Raw genomic sequence first — 18372 nt, forward strand, 5'->3', positions numbered from 1 at the left:
TCAATTGGAGCTTACAGAGCCATTTGAATGTAAAGAAAGAAAAATTACGAACTCTTGTAAAAGTGTCAAATACCTAGGAATAAACCTACTCTAAAGTGCAGGCTCTTAATGGTTGAAACGAGAAAGGCTTGAAGAAATAGGAGATGAAAATATCAACTTCACCCACATTAACTCTTTTAGTAAAATTCTAATGGCCATGGGCGGATGGGGAAGGGATGACATAACTTTCTAACACTCAAAGAGAAGAGCACCTATGGAAAAAAACTAATATATATTTTTAAATTCATTGCTTTAAATGAATACATGGCATTTGTTGCATTGACAAACCATGGTTCATTTAGCTTTCTTTTTTTTTAAGATTTTATTTCTTTATTTTTAGGGAGGGAAGGGAGGGAAAAAGAGAGAGAAACATCAATGTGCGGTTGCTGGGGGTCATGGCCTTGCAACCCAGGCATGTACCCTGACTGGGAATCGAACCTGCAACACTTTGGTTTGAAGCCCGCACTCAATCCACTGAGCTACGCCAGCCAGGGGAAGATGTTTTTAATAAATGTGACAAAGGTTGATCTCACTGTAGAAATCTTATAAATCAATGCTTAAAACACTAACACCCCAAATGCCAAAATGGATGAATTTTGTTCAGGAAGACTGGGGTGTATCTCTATGAAGGTTTTCTAAAATCATAATATGCAGGGTTGACTAGTAGCCAGTGTTGCTTGGAATATAAATTAATAGCATCCTTCTGAAAAACGATATAACTCAAAAAGTTAAAAAAATGTGCCATTTGCTTCAACTGTTCCACATCTGGAAGTTTAAAAAAATAAGGAGATGAGTACAGGGATGTATTTACAGGGGGTCTGTCACAGTACTTTTTTATTATAATAAATTATTAGAACAGGAATTAGTTAAATAATGATTTAGCCTTTAAAAAATCTTTTAAGAGAACGAATAAAGACTCAGGAAACGTTCACAACATATCAGGTGAAAAGGTTCGAGTATGACCCCACCATACCACGCTCAGGTGTCTGTGTTACAAGAGAAACTGAAAAATATCTATGCAATCATTAACTGTGTGATCAAAGTAGCAGGGTTGTGGGAAATTTTATTTTACTTTTTATTCTGGCATGTCTCAGTATTTTTTAATTTTTCTACAAGAAACGTGTATTACTTTCATAATCAGAAAAAAAGGATGAATGTGATTTAAAAATAATCACATGAAATACTTCGCTAGTGTGGCCTCCCACGGAATCGCGTAACGCGCAGTGTTGTTTCGTTTTTGGTTTTTTCATAGCTGTCTTACTTCTTTTTCAATAACTGTTCTACGCCGGGCATGCTGAAAGGAAGGCCTTTATTATTCTCGAATTCGGAGTCCTCTCTTCCCAAACTTCAGTTCTCAGTCATCGGGAGTCCCGGTAGGGAGAGAGGGAGGCAGAAACGGGACTTTTTCCCCAGGGACTGTTTTAAGAGCATTCTAAACATCATTCGTACTCTGCAGGCCTCTGTGGATCATTTTCAGGAGCCTCTGATTTTCTCAGTATCTCTGAAGCATAAAGATACATTGCACAGAGGGGGCGGGGGAGGACAAAGAGAGTCAAGGGTGGCGGACGGAGACTAGACTTCCCGTAGTAAGCACACAATAGAGTATGCAGATATTGTATTAGGGAGTTTTACACCTGAAATGTATATAATATCACTGACCAACGTTGCCTCAATCGTTTTAATTAAAAAATAGCCTCTGCGAACCTCAAACCATCGCGCTGATGTTTTGGGTGGTGAGTCACTGTCCGCAGGTAGAAATGGCGGCGGTGCCCTTAGCAGAAGAGGCTTCCTCAGGTGGACAGCGGGGGACAGTGCGACTGGAGTTAACTTCTCCCTTCCACACCATCCCCAGCCAGGCCCAGAAGTCTCCCTCCCTTCCTTCGTTCCTCCCTTCCTTCCTTCCTCCTCCCTCCCTCCCTCCCTTCCTTCCTTCCGTCTTTCCAAAACAAACCTTTATCGAGTGCTTACTCTGAGCCAGTCATCACCCAATCCTTTGAATCTCACGTGTTGGGAACCAAAAGATATTTAGAGCAAGACCAGCCTCCCCATCTACAGCTTCTCCAGGTACAAACTGACCTTTCCAATCGTCCCCGGGGGACAAATCCCTCTACTTTACCAACTGCTCGCGGCAACTTTCCCTGTTCTTGTCTGTTTTCCTACAGCACAAGCTCTCACGCGACAGAGACATACCTGTCCTCACCCCGGGGCCCAGGCCTCGTTCTCCTCTCCAAGGACAAACAGCACCTGGTGTTTCTTTCCAGAAGTGACCTATGCATGTACCAACAAAGACATCCGTGCCTTTTCTCCTTTTACGCGAGTGATAGCATACAGCGCGTATCCTTCCGCACCTTGGTTTTTCCCGGGGTTGTTTCACAGCAGTGGCCACAGAGCTGCACAGTCAGCCACAGTCACGCGGTACAGCTCCATGGTGGTGGGTGTCACCAGTTTTCCTCCGCTGGACGTTTGCTGCCATAGCCACACTGCTGTAAATATCCTGGGGGACAGGGAGGTCAATGATGTAAATTCTTCCAGCGCTCGGCTGTTCAGGGGAAGTCGAGGTATGGGCTTTGAGTAGTCTTCTCTCGGTATCTTAATGGTTTGCATTGCTCCATTAGGACCCAAAAACACGAAGGCCGGCTCTGTTTATAGGGACAGAAGGAAGACATCTGGGCCATAAACTTTGAGAAATAAGCCTTGTTTACCCCTCTGGTCTTTAACCAAAAATTGAGCCAGTCCCTTTAAACTGTTTCTAGATAGTCAAGAGAACATTAGCCTAATCCTTTACGATCCTGGACCAGAAATTCTTGAGATAGAACTCCACTGATTAGGTCTGAGGACCAGGCAGGAAGAATAAAAAGGCAGCACTTTACAAACAGAACCCAAAACCTAGGACATTTATAAAGTTGGCCTATATTGCTTTTTGTGTGTGTGTATTAATAAAAGAAAGGCATAAAATTAAAAAGGCACAAAAGAAAGGTATAAAATAAAAATGGTACAAAAGGAATAAGTAAAAAGCAAGTCTCCCTCCACCAGGGACTAGTTCGTGGTGTGTGAGGCCTGTGCTCAGAAATGCTCTCCACTGACTATTTCTTAGAATCCTGTCATGTGTTGAATTGTGTCCTTCCAACAAAATACACCGAGAGCCTAACACCTAGTGTGCCAGAATGGGACCTTGTTTGGAAACAGGGTTGTTACAGATGTGATGTAAGTTGTATGCAGCATTTCCAGGGTTATGGTGTGAACTGAATGCATACGCACACACAAGCATGCATTTGCTGGTCAATGGGCACGCCAGCCACGGCACCAGGGACAGCAGGGAGGGGTGGGGACTGTGGTCAGGCAGAGGGCTCAGGGTGCATCTAAAGTGAGCAGCCACTTCTGCGGCCCTCTGATGGTTCAGAAGTTGGGCCCATTATTGCCACACTACTAGAATTTCTGAAGAAATAGAAATCATGCTATCTCCTGATTTCTAAAACACTGTGCTGCCCTCTTTGTGTTTCTTTGAATGCCTCCAGCCACGCCAGCATTGGCCCTAGCTCATGAACTCTGGAGTAGGTGTGCGATAAGGAGCCTCCCAGCCTGACCAGGATTCTGTGAGGAACAATGGAGCAGGACCCTAAGAGCTCCTCAGACTCCAGGAGGAGGAAATAAAAGCAGCCATTAACTTCAAAGCCCCTGTGCCTGCTCCTCTCCTCTGACAATGAACAGGAAGGAAACTGAGATTGGACAGTAAAGAGCCACCAGATAAACCTGCCAGGGACCGCCTTGCCCACCAGCTGAGGAGGTCCTGGCCGTCAGCCACAGGGCACTGCTTTTCTCAGACCACCTTCTCTGAAGGGCTTCCAAAGCTTCCAGGTGTGCAAAGACCCAAGGTTGAACAGCAGAGGATGAAGGTAGCAGCCATTCACCTGGGGAGACTGAGGCTGGGCTGTCGGGGAGAGTGCTGGGCAACCGACTATTATATGTTGTTATTGCAAAAATATCATTTTCCTTGTAATGCTATTAAAGCAGGATTAAAATGTTAAGAGCCTGAACAAACCCACCCCCCTACCCCACCAGGCACCCATGTGTTATTAGCGTGGTGGTATCCTTGGCTGGGCATACAGACAGTTGGGATCCAGGGAGGATGGACAGCTGAGGCTCCTGGTGTCTATGCTGGTCTCCCATTTTTGTCCCTCCAGGCTCCAACTGTAGTGGGCATCACTAACACCAGCCTTCCCGAGGGGCGGTGGGAGCACTGCCCCAGGTCTGTACACCAGACCCCACCCCCCCTCAGCCACCCTTCACCCCCTCCCTGTTTTCTAGCCCATTACCTTCTGCTCCCTTTCAAGATGAGTATTTGTGGTTCCCCAAATATTCGTGCTCATCGCATTGCCTTTGCTGGGAATGCTCCCACACTGTGCATTTTACATAGAAAAATATCACCTAACTTTAAACCCCAGCTGATCTCACCTTCGCCATAAAGCTTTCAGCAACTACTGCCCAGTCCAGAGAAAATTTTATCCCTTGAGCTACAGTACTTGCCACATGTCATGTGCATTCTGGTTGCCGATGTCTTATTTCCTGAGCCGCAGCATATGAACCTCCAAGGCAGTAAGGCAAGTTGCTAAATTACTGAGTGCAAACGGGCAGCCTGTATATTTTCAGAATTGGGAATTTTCATAGAAAATCCTGATTTCCATCCTCTCTTGAAGCATCAGAAGATCTGGAATAGTGCCTTCCTATAAGGCAGACTATAGCCCTTGGGCCAAACCTGGCCTGTCACCTGTTTCTGTAAAATAAAGTTTTATTGGAACATACCCATGCCCATGTGTCTACATAGTCCCTGTGACTACTTTCACGCCACAACGGCAGAGGCGAGCAGCTGGCACAGAGATTAGATGGCTCGCAAAGCCCAGGCACAGTTGGGCCCTCTACACAAAAAGGTTTTCTGACCCCTGCAGTAAGGGTTCCACCACACAGTGGGCCACCACAGAGGTCCTCTTTATTTTATTTTTTTAAAGATTTTATTTATTTATTTTTAGAGAGGGAAGGGAGGGGGAGAGAAAGAGAGAGAGAGAGGGAGGGAGAGAAACATCAATGTGCAGTTTCTGGGGCTTATGGCCTGCAACTCAGGAATGTACCCTGCCTGGGAATCGAACCTGGGACACTTTGGTTCCCAGCCCGCGCTCAATCCACTGAGCTACGCCAGCCAGGGTATTTTATTTTTTATTTATTGAATCCCCTGGGGTGACATTGGTTAATGAAGTATGCAGGTTAAGGTTCTATAGCACACTGTCTCATAGGAACGCTCTTTCAGTGGAGCGTGTGCTCCCCATTTTCCTCCGGGAATCTTAGACCGAGCCTGGCCAGATGCAAGTGTTTATCTCACCCTCCAAGGCCTTTGATCCATTAGCATTTTTCATTCCTATGAATCCTCTGCATGACACTCCGGTACAACATAATAGCCATTTTGCCAGGTAAATAAGGCAGTCTCGAAAAAGTACCTAAAAACATTATACAGCCCATACTAAATTAAGTGATCAAGTCTAATAATACTCCTCAGGAACTACAGCTACTGGTAAAGTAAGTTCTTTGAGTTCAAAACTTGCGCCTAGAGTCCAGTCGCCTGGGTTGACATTCCAGCTGTATCACCAGTGAGCTGGGTGTCAGGCAAGGGAGACTGAGTCTTAACTTTCTCGTCTAAAAAATGAAGATAACATCAGCACCTACCCCAGACTGATGAAAGGGTTAAGTTCCCTCAACAAATATTTACCGATATTCTGCCAGGCTCGGGACAGAGTGAACAGAAGTGGCTGTCTCCACGCACCAAGAGCTTACACTCTAGAGGGGGAGGTGGGTCAGCAGACGCCACCAGGGTGGCCCTGGGTGCAGCCCACCTCTGTGTTCAGCCAGGGCTGTGCTGGGCAGTGCTGACTGCCTCTGGCCGCCAGAGCCTCCTGCAGGGCAGCCTTGCAGCTGGAACCAGCGTGGCCCTCGGACAAGCACAACCCGGAAGTCAGGGAATGAATGCCCCAGGAGCAGCCCTCTGCTAACGCAGTGGGGGGGGGGGGGGGAGTGGAGGGTTGAAGGCTTTAGCCTCCCGACTTTCAGCAGGAAAACTCTGGGAGGCATTCTGTGTGCTTCCCAGAGGTCCCAGTGGGATGAAGACCCTCCCCTCCAGAAGCTGGTTATGTGGGGGTTCAAAACAAGTCACCTCAAGATGTTCCTCTGTGGCATGCTGATTGTTTTGAGCTGAAGGGGATTTTAGCCTGAGCTCCCCCTAGAAGAGCTTGAATAAGGGCCCTTGCCCATAATAAGACATCACCTGCCATAATCTCGCTTTGACCCAACTGGATGGCAGGGAAATTTTGTTTACTAAGTATCTGCCCTTATCATTCCGCAAAGCCCCCCCCCCCCATGCACCTTACCTGGCTCAGAATGTCTTATGTACCCTTGTTCACTTTCTGTCTCTGAGTCTCTTGTGCATTGAGGGGGGGTCTCTGACTCCCTCATGTATGGAGGGTCCCCAAACGTATGTATATATTAAATTTGGTTATTTTCTCTTGCTAATCTGTCTCCTGTCTATCTGATTATTAAACCAGCCAAAAGAACCTCAAGCATAGAGGAAGGTTTTTTTCTCTCCCACAATCACACCCTTTCATTGACTTTGCACCCGTCCTTGTCTCACCTGCTCTGCATCCTCACCCCCACCTCTGGCAACATCTTCCAAACAGGCCATCGGCATCCACATCCTTGTCTTAGCCTCTCTTTTTGGGGAAAATCCAAAGTGGAATAGACATAAACAACCAAAACCAAGAAAATGCAAAAGGGTAGTGAATACCAGGCCGAGAATTAAAATCGGCATGATCAGAGTGAGTGAGCGGAGGTCACATGACAAGGGGACCGTGGAAGGCCTCAGCCGAGACCTCAGGGACAAGAAGAATCTGGCCACGCACAGATCAGGGGAAAGAATAATCTGAGATAGAGGGAACAGCTGCTGCAAAGGCCCAAAGCAGGGTGTGCCTGGCATGTTAAAGAGGCGAAAGGTGAGTGAACTGGGAATTTAGTGGATGAGGAAATGAGGTGGAGAGGAAGGCCAGATGGTGAGAGACGCCGTAATCCAGGAATAATGACTTGGTATTTTATTCTAAATGCCACGGATAAGAGCTCACAGGAAGATTTTAAGCAAAGCAGTAGCGTTCATTGACGTGCGGTTTCAAAATCACTCTGGCTGCAGTGTGAGAGTGGGCTAGAGTGGGGCGTGGAAACAAAGCACCCAGCAGTGATGGTGGGTGACAACACTGGCTTGGACTAGTGTGGGAGTCATGGAGGTAGAGAGGAGTAGAAGATTTGGGATATGTTTCTATAAAGACTGGGAAACACACAGAGGACCTACTACATGCCAGGCATGCTTCTAGCATCCTCCATGAACTAACTCACCTAGTGGTCACAAAATCCCCTGAAGGTGGGTACTAGTCTTGGCCCCATTTCACTGGTGGGGAAGTGGAGACAGAGAAAGATTGAGTAACTTGCCTAAGGTCACCAAGAGCAGAGATTTGAACTAAGATCATCTGACTCCACGGTCTAGGCTCTAGCCACTGGATTAACGCATATCCTAGAAACCATCGACCTGCTGAGGGATCAGATGCAGGAAGAAGGAGCTGTGAGCAAGACTTCTTCCCTCCGTTTCCCCAACACTCACAGCCTCACCGTCGTGATCCGCCTTGAGACCACAGTCAGCTACCTGCACCCTCCAGCTCAGGTCTCCCAGGCCTCCCCTCACTCCCGAGACTCGAATCTTTGCACCCACCATCCTCCCCTGTCTGACCCCATCTCCTGAACTTTGCCATTTTCCCCTCTGGACCCCAGGCCAATCAAAAACAAAGGCCCCAACATCCTCATCCTTCTCCATGTACCATAGCCTGAATGTCGAGCCCCCTCCCAAATTCATACATTGCAACTTAATCTCCAGAGTGATGGCATTAGGAGGTGGGGCCTTTGGGAGGTGATTAGGTCATGAAGGTGAAGCCCGCATGCATTCCGGGTCACTGCCCTTGTAAAAGAGCACCCCCCCCCCCGCCCCAGAGAGCCCACTTGTCCCTTTCACCATGTGAGGACACAGCAAGAAGATGGCTGTGTAAGAACAAGGAAGTGGGTTGTCACCAGACACTGAATCAGCTGGCACCTTGACCTGGGAGTTCCCAGCTCCAGAACTAACAGCAATACATTTCTGTTGTTTACGAGACACCCAGTATATGGTACTTTGTTACAGAAGCCCGAATGGACTAAGACACTAGGCTTCCAGCACCCGTCCCTTGATTCTCTCCTCCCTCTCTGTGAAAGACAGGCAATGTGAACAAGGATGCAGAAAACAGAGCCCGGTGGCCACAAGTCAAGGATGCTGTCACCCAGCAGAAGCTGAAAGAAGCAAAGAACAGATTCTTCCCTTGAGCCTTCAGAGGGGACATGGCCCTGCTGACATGCAGAGTTCAGACTTCTGGCTTCAGAACTGTGAGAAAATCCATTCCTGCTGCTGTAAGCCACCAAGCTTGTGGCAATTTGTTACAGCAACCCTGGGAAACTTGCAGAGATATCTGATGGACATCTCCGACTCAACGTGTCGGACAACAAACTCTTCATTGACTCACCTCCCACTCCCACCCACCAGAGTCTTTCCCATCTCAGTAAAGGGCAGTTCGAGCCACACAGTTGCTCAGGCCAAAAGCCTGGTGTCCTTATTGACACTTCACATTTGAGCACACCCCACATCCAAATCATCAGCAAACCCTGTGGACTCTACCTTCAAAGTTAGTCAAAATCAGATCACTTGTAACCTCCTTCCCTGCACCCACCTGGGTCCAAGCCAGCAGCATCTCTTGCAAGGATTACTGTAATCATCTCCTGTCTTCATGATTTTGTCCTTGCCCCTTACTGTCTATTGTCAAAACAGTAGCTGGAGCCCTGGCTGGTGTGGCTCAGTGGATTGAGTGCTGGCCTGTAAACCAAAGGGTCAGTGGTTCGATTCCCAGTCAGGGCACATGCCTGGGTTGTGGGCCAGGTCCCCGGTAGCAGGTGCATGAGAGGCAACCGCATAATGGTGATTCTCTCCCTCTCTTTCTCCCTCCCTTCCCCTCTCTCTGAAAATAAGTAAATAAAATAAAATAAGACTGTTAGAAAAAACTATAGCTGGAGTGATGCTGTTAAAATCTAAGTCAAACTTGGTCCTTGCTCTGCTCAAAACCCTCCAATGGTGCCCCATCTCACCAAACGTAAAGGCCAAGTCCTTATAAGGCCCTTCAAGGGATCGGAGCATCTCAGCCTCTCTGATGTCATCTCCTGCTACTCTGCCCCTCCATGCAGCATCTCAGGGACTTCTCACTGAGAATGCTGGGAGTTTGGGACGGGAGCTGGTGGGGTTCCCAGACTGCAGTTTGTGCCATTTGACATCGGTAGACATGAACGGGACTGATCGGCACACCTGTGCGTTCTCTTAACCTTCAGTGGGGAGTGAGTAAGTGCAGAAAGGAGAGGGTTGGCTTTGGCCAGGGTACGGTTTTGCTGGGGAAGAGAGATGGAAAGAGAAGAGTAAGGACATAATGAAGGCTGTTTTCTTTTCTTTTCTTTTTTTAAATTAAATTTTCTTCTCTTCCTGAGTTTTTTTTAAGATTTTATTTATTTATTTTTAGAGAGGGAAGGGAGGGAGACAGAGAGAGAGAGAAACATCAATGTGTGGTTGCTGGGGGTCGTGGCTTGCAACCCAGGAATGTACCCTGACTGGGAATCGAACCTGCGACATTTTGGTTCGCAGCCCATGCTCAATCCACTGAGCTACGCCAGCCAGGGCCCAAAGGTTGTTTTTATTAGGCTGTGATCATAATGTTGGACCATGAAATCTAAGCTGAGTGAGAAAGACAGCTTTGAAAAGATAGCAATAAAATCCAAGACAAAGATAGTACTAACAAATACACAGAAATCTGTGTGAATAAATAAAAAAGTATATTTCCAAGTTCACCATCCCCCAGAGTGAAATCTTAACTGCCTCTCAACTGTAAGTATTTAAAATGAACAGCATTATTTAAAAAATCCTCTGATTTGAATACACAAAGATTTTCTTACCTCTCCAAATATTTCAGCCCAACGATATGGTGGTTGTCTCTCATGCGACAAATTGTCACTGGCTTGCTTTCTGTGACACATTAACGCTGACAGAAAGGGCCTTTTCATCTGTTACCCATATCTGCCAAATGGCAGGCTGTGGTTGACTAATTGGAAACACATATCCAAGTGGTCCAACCGTATTAATGTGTTCTGGGGACCCAAGGCCACAGCCACTTTCCTTTAGGCATCAATATGATGCAAGATTTGGCTAAGAAAAATATTTTATTTCCACCTTCAGAAAATAGAAATGTTCATGAGTAGATTGCCAAAGTCACATATATTTTAAAGAATAAAAGGGATCAGCAGCATTCAGAAGCCGGGCCACGGAGGAGAAAGTCAACAGATGGGTAGTGTTGGCGGGGAGGCTCCGGGTGCCAAGGTCCTGCTAATTTCAGATTAAGACGAACTTTCCGTGTCAACACCGTGGTCCGGGAAATGAGGCGACATTTCTGAGAGAAGCACCTACCTGGATGGGGCTCTCAGTTACTGCAGGGAGCCATGGCTACAATACGTGGCTGGGGGTGCCAGTCTCTGATTTTATTCCAACCGCAGCAGCCTCGGTTTCCTTATCCGTACAGTGGAAGTGGTAACCCCGAATTTCTTTCACTCTGTCACTTGCTTTGGAACATTTCTGGTGTTCAGGAAGTATCTTATGATGAACCCGTTTGAAGAGGTAATGGGTGCTTGTCTTTAGAAAAAGTTTAAAATGGGAGGGGTTTCTTTGTAAAATGTTGATTTAAAATGTCATGAAGCAGACAGGACCCAGCTCCTAAGGTTGTGTGAGGATTAAATGAGTGGAAATGAGGTGATGTGTACAAAGCCCTTCGGAGAATGTCTGGGCCTGGGCTGAGGGGGGATGGGGGAGGGGGGCTGTATCTCCTGGTCTGGTGTGCTTCGAAGATACATGTGTCAGCTCATCAGAGCTAAAGCCCAGCAGAGCACGGTAGAAAAAAATCAAAAATAACAAAATAAAGAGGGGAAACATCTTAGCCTGCTCTGTGGCGTTATTCCTCACCTATGATTTGTTACACCCAGGTTCAAGGTGGTGCATTTCTCTGGGGCCGTTTTCTACCCCACTCTCTTTATTGTGTTAATCTCTAGGACACATTCTTAGAACTGGGGCAGCTTTGGCCACCCACCAGCACCTCTGCAGGGGGTCCTGGAGTCTTCGCTTATTTCTTGTTTACATGATGCCCATGTATGTAAAACCTCTGTTCATAATCCGGGGTGGGGGACTCCCCATCTCTAGGTAAAAGCCAAGGTCAGGCCAATGGTCCGTACTCAGCTCCCATACACAGTCCATAATGCCCAGTTACTTCTCTGACTTAAGCTACTGTGGCTTCCCAGCCCTACGCCATGCAAGCTGCTGTCTTGGGCCTTTGCATCCACTGTTCCCCCTGCCCAAAATGCTCCCCCTCCCACCCACACAACACCCCCAGGTAGTCTCATCTCACCTTCTAAAAGGTCTATAGTCTCATCTCACCTTCTAAAAGGTCCTCACTCAAATGTCACCTTTGTAGTAACATCTCGCTGAAGTTGTGCCCTATTCTCTCCCCTAATTTGTTTCCTCTCTATAGTAGTTAGGACTGTCCAACATGCCATTTTACTAATTTATTTGGGTTGTTGCTCATCTCTCTGTTAGACTGTAAGTGAGGAGTATTCCTGTCCTCGTTTAATGAATGAGGAGGCTGAGATGTAAGGTCAAGGAAAAAAGTTGGGTTGGAATGGGCTGGGATTGGGCTTGTCTGGCGAACTCTAGTTCTGAGGAATCGAGAGCTCACAGTCCTAAATGCAACTTTTCCACTTAAAACTCATGTTAACTGGCATTGTTTGCTCCCTACCTGCTCTCTCCCTGCCCCTCTCAGAAGTAGTGGTAGGAATGGCCAATGGTGGGGGTTTCTGGTTTCTGCTAGCCCGTGGGATCCAGTCGACCCTGGGCAGATTGATTCATCTCTGCACCTCTGTTTCCCCATCTGTAAAGCAGACTGACGGTGCTACTCCCCTGTGTCTTGCAGAGTTATCCTGAGAACAAAGGGACCTCGAAACCAGCTGGAGTCGGAGTCTAGGCCTTGTCACCCACAAGCTGCAGGACTGGGTATCATACAATCTCATCTCAGAGACCATACAATCTCTGACAACCCCCCACCCCCAAGTCTCTTATTTATATCATGAAGAGGGCACACGAGGTCATTGTGAAGCTATCAGATTCAGAGTCTGTAAGTGAGATAATAGCTCCAGAGGTTCTGGAACGGGCAGAAAGCAGCCTGCAGACATGAGGTATTGTTCTCCACTCTTGCTGCCCCATCTCTTTCCAGTTTCCCGTGGTTGTGGGCCACTGGGCTCAGAGAGGGTCAGATCAGCAGTTGTGACTTGAGGGAGTCACAGGTGGGGCCAGTTGGAGGGTTTGGAGGCTCCAGATGCTCTCAAAGGAGAGGATCAGTCCCTGGTAACGGTGCCAGCAGCCAGCAGCACCCGGCTCAGGCAATGCCCACCAGGATCGGCTGACTGTTCCTCCTTTGAACGTGTCTGCAGGCTGGCTCTGAGCCAGCAAGAAGGTGGCCGGAGGGCTTCGAAATGCAGCCCTGGCTCTCCCTGACCAGCCATCGGAGCAGTGCAGTGCTTCCCAGGTCCTTCAGCCTCCATCTGTCAGTTCCAGAAACCCAGTGGCCTTGGGGGAAAGGCTTCTGGAAGCAGAACTGGCGAATCATGCAATCACAGACTGTGCAAGCAGGAAGGGAACTCTGGGTCACCGAGTCCAGCCAGCAAGATGGCTCTCTGCTACAGCAGCCCTTCTTGATGGTTTCCCAGGCTGCAGGCCAGAATTTTTTTTGGGGGGGTAGTGGGGGGATTATAATTTAACCCCCCACCCCGGTGATTCCAATGCACTGAAGGGAACCAAAGTTTTGCCACCCTGAAGCTGCCTTTTTAGGATGTTGATTTTAAGCTGTTTATTAAGGAACCAGACTCAGAAAGAAACTTTGATCCTCCCCACTTTCCTGCCCAAGAGATTCAGACAGAAAAACCTGCTTAATCACTCTAGGAATCTTTACCCTAGCGTTAGTCAGGAAGACTCCAAGATTGCTGGCGAGATACCTGCTGTGTCCTATTGTTTCTCTGTTGCCACCCATAACGATGTACATTCTGTTCTTCCTTAACTACCTGTAAGTCGCCCGTCCCTACTTCTGAAATCTAAGACCTCCCCCATTCCTCTGCTTTTCTCCTGTCCTTAATGTTCTCTACACCCAATGCTGCCTCATCGCCTTTGGGATTTTTAGGCTTACGCAATTGCCCATGTGCACGTTTGTAAACATCTGATTTTCTCCCAATATTCTGTCTCTGTTAATTTGGTTACTAGCCTAGCTAGGAGAACTCAGGAGGTGGAAGGAAGGGTGCCAACCTTTTTGGCCCCCACAGCACCAGGAGGGTGGAGGACCAGGGCTGTGGTCCCTTGCAGCTTCTGGTGCTGTGGTCCTGATGGAGTGTCCGGAGCCAGACAGACCAGGGTCTGGGCTCCTGCTCAGCTCCGCCAGCTGACCTCGCAGGGCTCTCTGCACCCTATTCCCTCACCTGTGAGAAGGGCATCATTGCCCTGCACCTCCCTGAGATGGTGTTCTCATGCCCAAGGGTATTAAGCCATGAAAAGTCAATGGCACAGGGCTTCATACCTAGTAACAGGCTAGTAAATGCTTATTGTCATTACTTTCTCAACGTCAAGTACCATGTTAGGAAGCTATTCTTTCGGTGACGTTGAGATGTCCTTGCAGCTGTAGGGATTCCCTCAATACCCAGCTGCTTATGTCACCTGCCCACTTAAAATTACTCTGTGGTTTTCTGTTATTCTCAGGGTCAAGACAGAAGTCTTTAGTTTGACCTAGCAGCCTCCTAGATCTGGGTTCCTCCCCCATGACCTGCGGGACGGGACTACTTTGATTCCCCCCCGCCCACCTGCCATGCTTTGTCCCACCCCTGGACCTGCTTCCCGGGCTCACACTCTGCACTTCTCAGCTTTGTTGTCACTCCGCCCATAGAGTTCTCCGTGACGCTCGTACTAGGACAAATCCTCACCTTGCCATTCTCATGGCACCGTTTCACAGCTGACATTTCACAGACATTCGTGTGGTCATTTTTCCAGTGTCTGTCCGCCGCCTGTGCTGCACTCTAAGCTCCAGGAGGACGGAAACCAGAACTGGGTTTTGCTCATGCCAGGATCCCCAAGGCCTGACTCAGTGCTTGGCACATAGTGGAGGTGTAACACATATTTACTGAGCAAATAAACTGGCTTAAATGGGCCACTTGATGAAGTCCAGCCTTATTCAAGTTCTTTCCTCTACAGCATCCCAAAGCCGTCGGCATCTCTGGCCCCAGGACCACCCTGCAGCGGGGACGGGCACCCTCGGGACTCCCATTTCCCTTTCTCTCCGTGACTCGTAGAAGGTGGCTCTTCCAGACCCTGTGCAACCTCCTCCGAACAGGTTCCGGCTGTTGGATGCCTGGACCGGGACTCCAGCTCCGGGGTGTGGAGCTTTTCAAGAGCGATTTGCCCCCGCAGTTCCGAGAAGTGGTTCAGGATTTAATGCCCTAGTTAGCCTTTCACCCCGGAGGCCCTCGATCTCCATGTAATTAAGCTCATACATTAATGAATTTTAAGGGATAAAGGAGCCCCAAGTGGGGTATGGACTTTTCACGCTAGGAGGTTGTTCTGGGTAATTATCGGCCTCAGCTCGGAAACCACTGGAGGGCGGGATGAACGGCTGTTGCAAGCTTACAAGGGCATCGGGGAAACGAGTCCGGTGATGAGACGGGGCTCCTCCTTCTTGTTTTCAGTCAGAGCCCACCTGGGGCATAGTGAGAAAGGAGGTGGAAAATATCTTAAAAAAAAAAAAGCTATTTGCCCTTAGCCATCTGTGGGCCCTTTCTGAGAATTTCTCTCCAGGCTTCTGTCTGTGGAGCAGGAAGAGGGGAGTGGCTGAACATTTTGGAGATGTTCTTAGGGGTGAGCCAGCAAGCCCACCGCTGCGTCCTGCAGACGCTGGTTAAGGAGTCGGGCCCGTGAGCTTACCTTCCAAGTCACCCTCAGAGTCCCTTTTCAGTGTGCGCCTGGGCTTTCCTGGAAGGGACACCAGGAAAGGGGAAAAATTAAGAAAAAGGAACACACTCATGTCCCCCCCACCCCCCATTAAAGAGCAGAATTGGAGTCTTTCCTGCTTCCGTTTTCTGCTGGCCCAGGGACTGGCAATGCTGGCTGTGTTTGAGAGCAGGCTAAGGAGTTGTTAGGGCCAGACTCACAGGCTGCATGCACCCAGGAGGCTGAAGGGTCAGACCAGGTGCCGCTGTCTCATCCCCTCCCCAGTCCCACCTGTCCTGGGAGATTCTGCCTCCCCACCTGTCCTGGGGACCACGGGCGCCTTCCACAGCCTTGCCACCGCAGGTGCTTAGGAGTTGTCTGCGACACTGGCACGAAATCTTTAATCCACTAGACAGGACCACGCTTTGTGGGAGGAAAGCGTTTGGGGTCCCACCTCCTACCACTCAGGGGAGCTTCAGAACTCCAGCACTTCTCGTTTCTCTGGCTGCCCTCCTGCAGGGGACACAGAGAAAGGCAGGGAGGGCCAGGCCAGTGTAGCGTTTACCAGAGAGGTAACCTCTGGCATTCTTTCTAGGACTGAAACTTCTCCACCTGTAAAGGCGACGGGGTGGTGGTGGTGGGGGGCGCTGTTGAGAGGCTGAAAAGAAACAATATATGTAAAATCCAGCATGTGGCTTCTGTTCCGGAACAGTCAGTCATGATTTCTATTCTAGCTCAGAAAACCCGAGAACAGCAATCTGTTGGAAGTCTTCAGCAAAAGCCGAGGGCTGAATGTCAAGGTTCAGCATTTCAGAGCACGCGGGCCTGCTTCACCCAGCTGTTTTAATTTATGTCTCAGGAATGTCAGGCTCTCTTCTTGGCTCCGCTTCGGAGGCAGAAACATAAGCGTTCCGTGCCTAGATGGATTCTGAGAACACCTGATCCAATACTTCATTTTACAGATGGAAAAACTGAGGCCACCAGACTAGAAGTGTCCTGGCCAGATCTGCTCAAGGAACCTGAAGACAGAACTAGGGCTGGAACCCAGGTTTCTTGTTTCCTGGAGAACCGCTATAGTCCTGCCCCACAACAGCTGAGCCTGCAATTTAGAACGAGCACCAAATCCCTTTAACTAACGACGCTGGGAAGACCTGCAGCTCTTGTGTTTAATTCTTTTTCTTTCCCCAGCGGAAGGTCATGGCTACGTAAAACAATGAGCCAGAATGACGTATGTCTCTCTCTCACTCTTCTTCGTCTTTTTTTTATCTTTGGCTCTGAATATAGAAAACAGCCTGGAGACCAGGGTAGGTCTTCCAGCCCCTAAGCCGCAGGACTGAAGGTTTTGTGTAGTAGACGTGCCCCCCCTGGTGGAATAAGTGAATATGACAGGCAGGAAGTGAAAGTTCCCTCCTCGAGGGGCTGCTGACGACTTAGCCTCCCTCCTCTTGCCCTCATCCCAGCACTGTCAGATCTTGGTTTTATTTAAAAATTTGATAGTTTGTTCACCACACGGATTTTTTGCATTAATTTTATGCATATTTGAAATTACATTACATTAGTGTAATGTATATCACATGAATACATTATTCATACAGGGTGGGGCAAAAGTATGTTTACAGTTGTGAATATGCAAAGCAGAGTTTATTCTTGTGTTATTATTTATTGTATTATTTTCCATGCAATGTAAAACTACTTTTGCCTCACCTGTATTATTGCAAGTTTTATGTTATATATTCTCTCTATACTGTTGCCATAGCATATTCCTGATTCAAATCTGACCTCACCACTTTAACTGGTGTGGAGCTTAGTTTCCAGTCTGCATCAGGGTCGGTCCCCCAAAGTGTCTGGAAAGGCAACCTTCTTGGAACACCTTAACACCTTCCTTTTTTGGGCCTCCATCCTGCATCACCTGCCTGAGGGAGGACCCCAGTGGTTCACCAAGGAGGCACACCCCCTCAGAAGTGTCAGTGGATAAATCAGTCCTCTTTCTTGCCATCAGCTGGTTACCAGAGCCCCCCTGAACTGTGCCACCTGCTTCTGTCCACCTGACACAAAGCCAGCACTCCTGTCTCACCGCCTCCGGCAGTCCCGGACCACATCCGAAGGAGACAAGATCCCAGGCCGGTCGGGTTCCTGCCAGGTGCTGCCGCCACTGGCCCCACCCCCACAATAAATGCTGGCTGTCCCCCCATCATCCTCACCATGCTCCCAAGCCATTCCCTGGCAGGGTGACAAAAGGACATGGGTTTAGGTCAGGCCCAGAAGTGGTCCTGCTCATCTTGCTTCTGGCTGGATTTATGACCCAGGCTACAAAGGGTTAAGTTCACTGCCTTTCTGCGTGCCTGCATCCCTGGGGGAAGGAAGAGGAAGTGGTTAAAGGTGCTCCTAAAAAATTAGAAAAATAAAAAGGTGAAAAGAACTGTTCACAAAGATTCCTCCACAAACTCACCGGGGTGCCAGGCGGGACACCGACCCACACAGTGGGCTTCTCAGATGCATCCTAGCTCCACATGTTTTGCAGCCCAGGAACAATGGAGTTATTTTAAATAAACTCCATTTTATTTAGGGAGGGGACCCCCAGGCAATGCTCCCTGTTCCTGGGGCCCCTTTCCAGCTAGAGGTTGGTGAATGCCATCTGCCAGGGAGCTGTGGTTCCATCAGAAAACTCTCTCCAGCGACTGACCTGGGGAGCCCTCTCCCACCAGCCACTTTGTACTATGGCTTCTGGTCCCCGGGATCCCTGTGCACTGGGAACCCCCAGGCAGGGGTGACTCATTTACATGCTACCCAGCCCCATGCATCCTGTGTCTCAGAGCTGTGGTTCTCGGGCACGCGGGGGTATCCTGGTGCACCTCACTGACTGAGACGTGGGCCTGCAGGAGACGTGTGACCAAGAATAAAGTACTGAAATGTGAGACAGATTTGACTCATGCATGGAGCAGATTCAAGGTCATCCCCACATTGATGTCCTGCTCACTCTCACATCCTGACAAGCTTTCTTGAGTGGAATGAACTCTCCATAGCCCGAGAGGTTCTATATAATCTTCTGGCCTCGTCTCCTTTGTGACTTCCCTCCACCCCTCTGGCCTTCGGGCAGTTCCTCAGCTACCCTAAGCTCTCTTCCATGC

The sequence above is a fragment of the Phyllostomus discolor genome, chromosome 13 (assembly GCF_004126475.2).
Source record: "Phyllostomus discolor isolate MPI-MPIP mPhyDis1 chromosome 13, mPhyDis1.pri.v3, whole genome shotgun sequence".
NCBI classification, from domain to species: Eukaryota; Metazoa; Chordata; class Mammalia; order Chiroptera; family Phyllostomidae; genus Phyllostomus; species Phyllostomus discolor.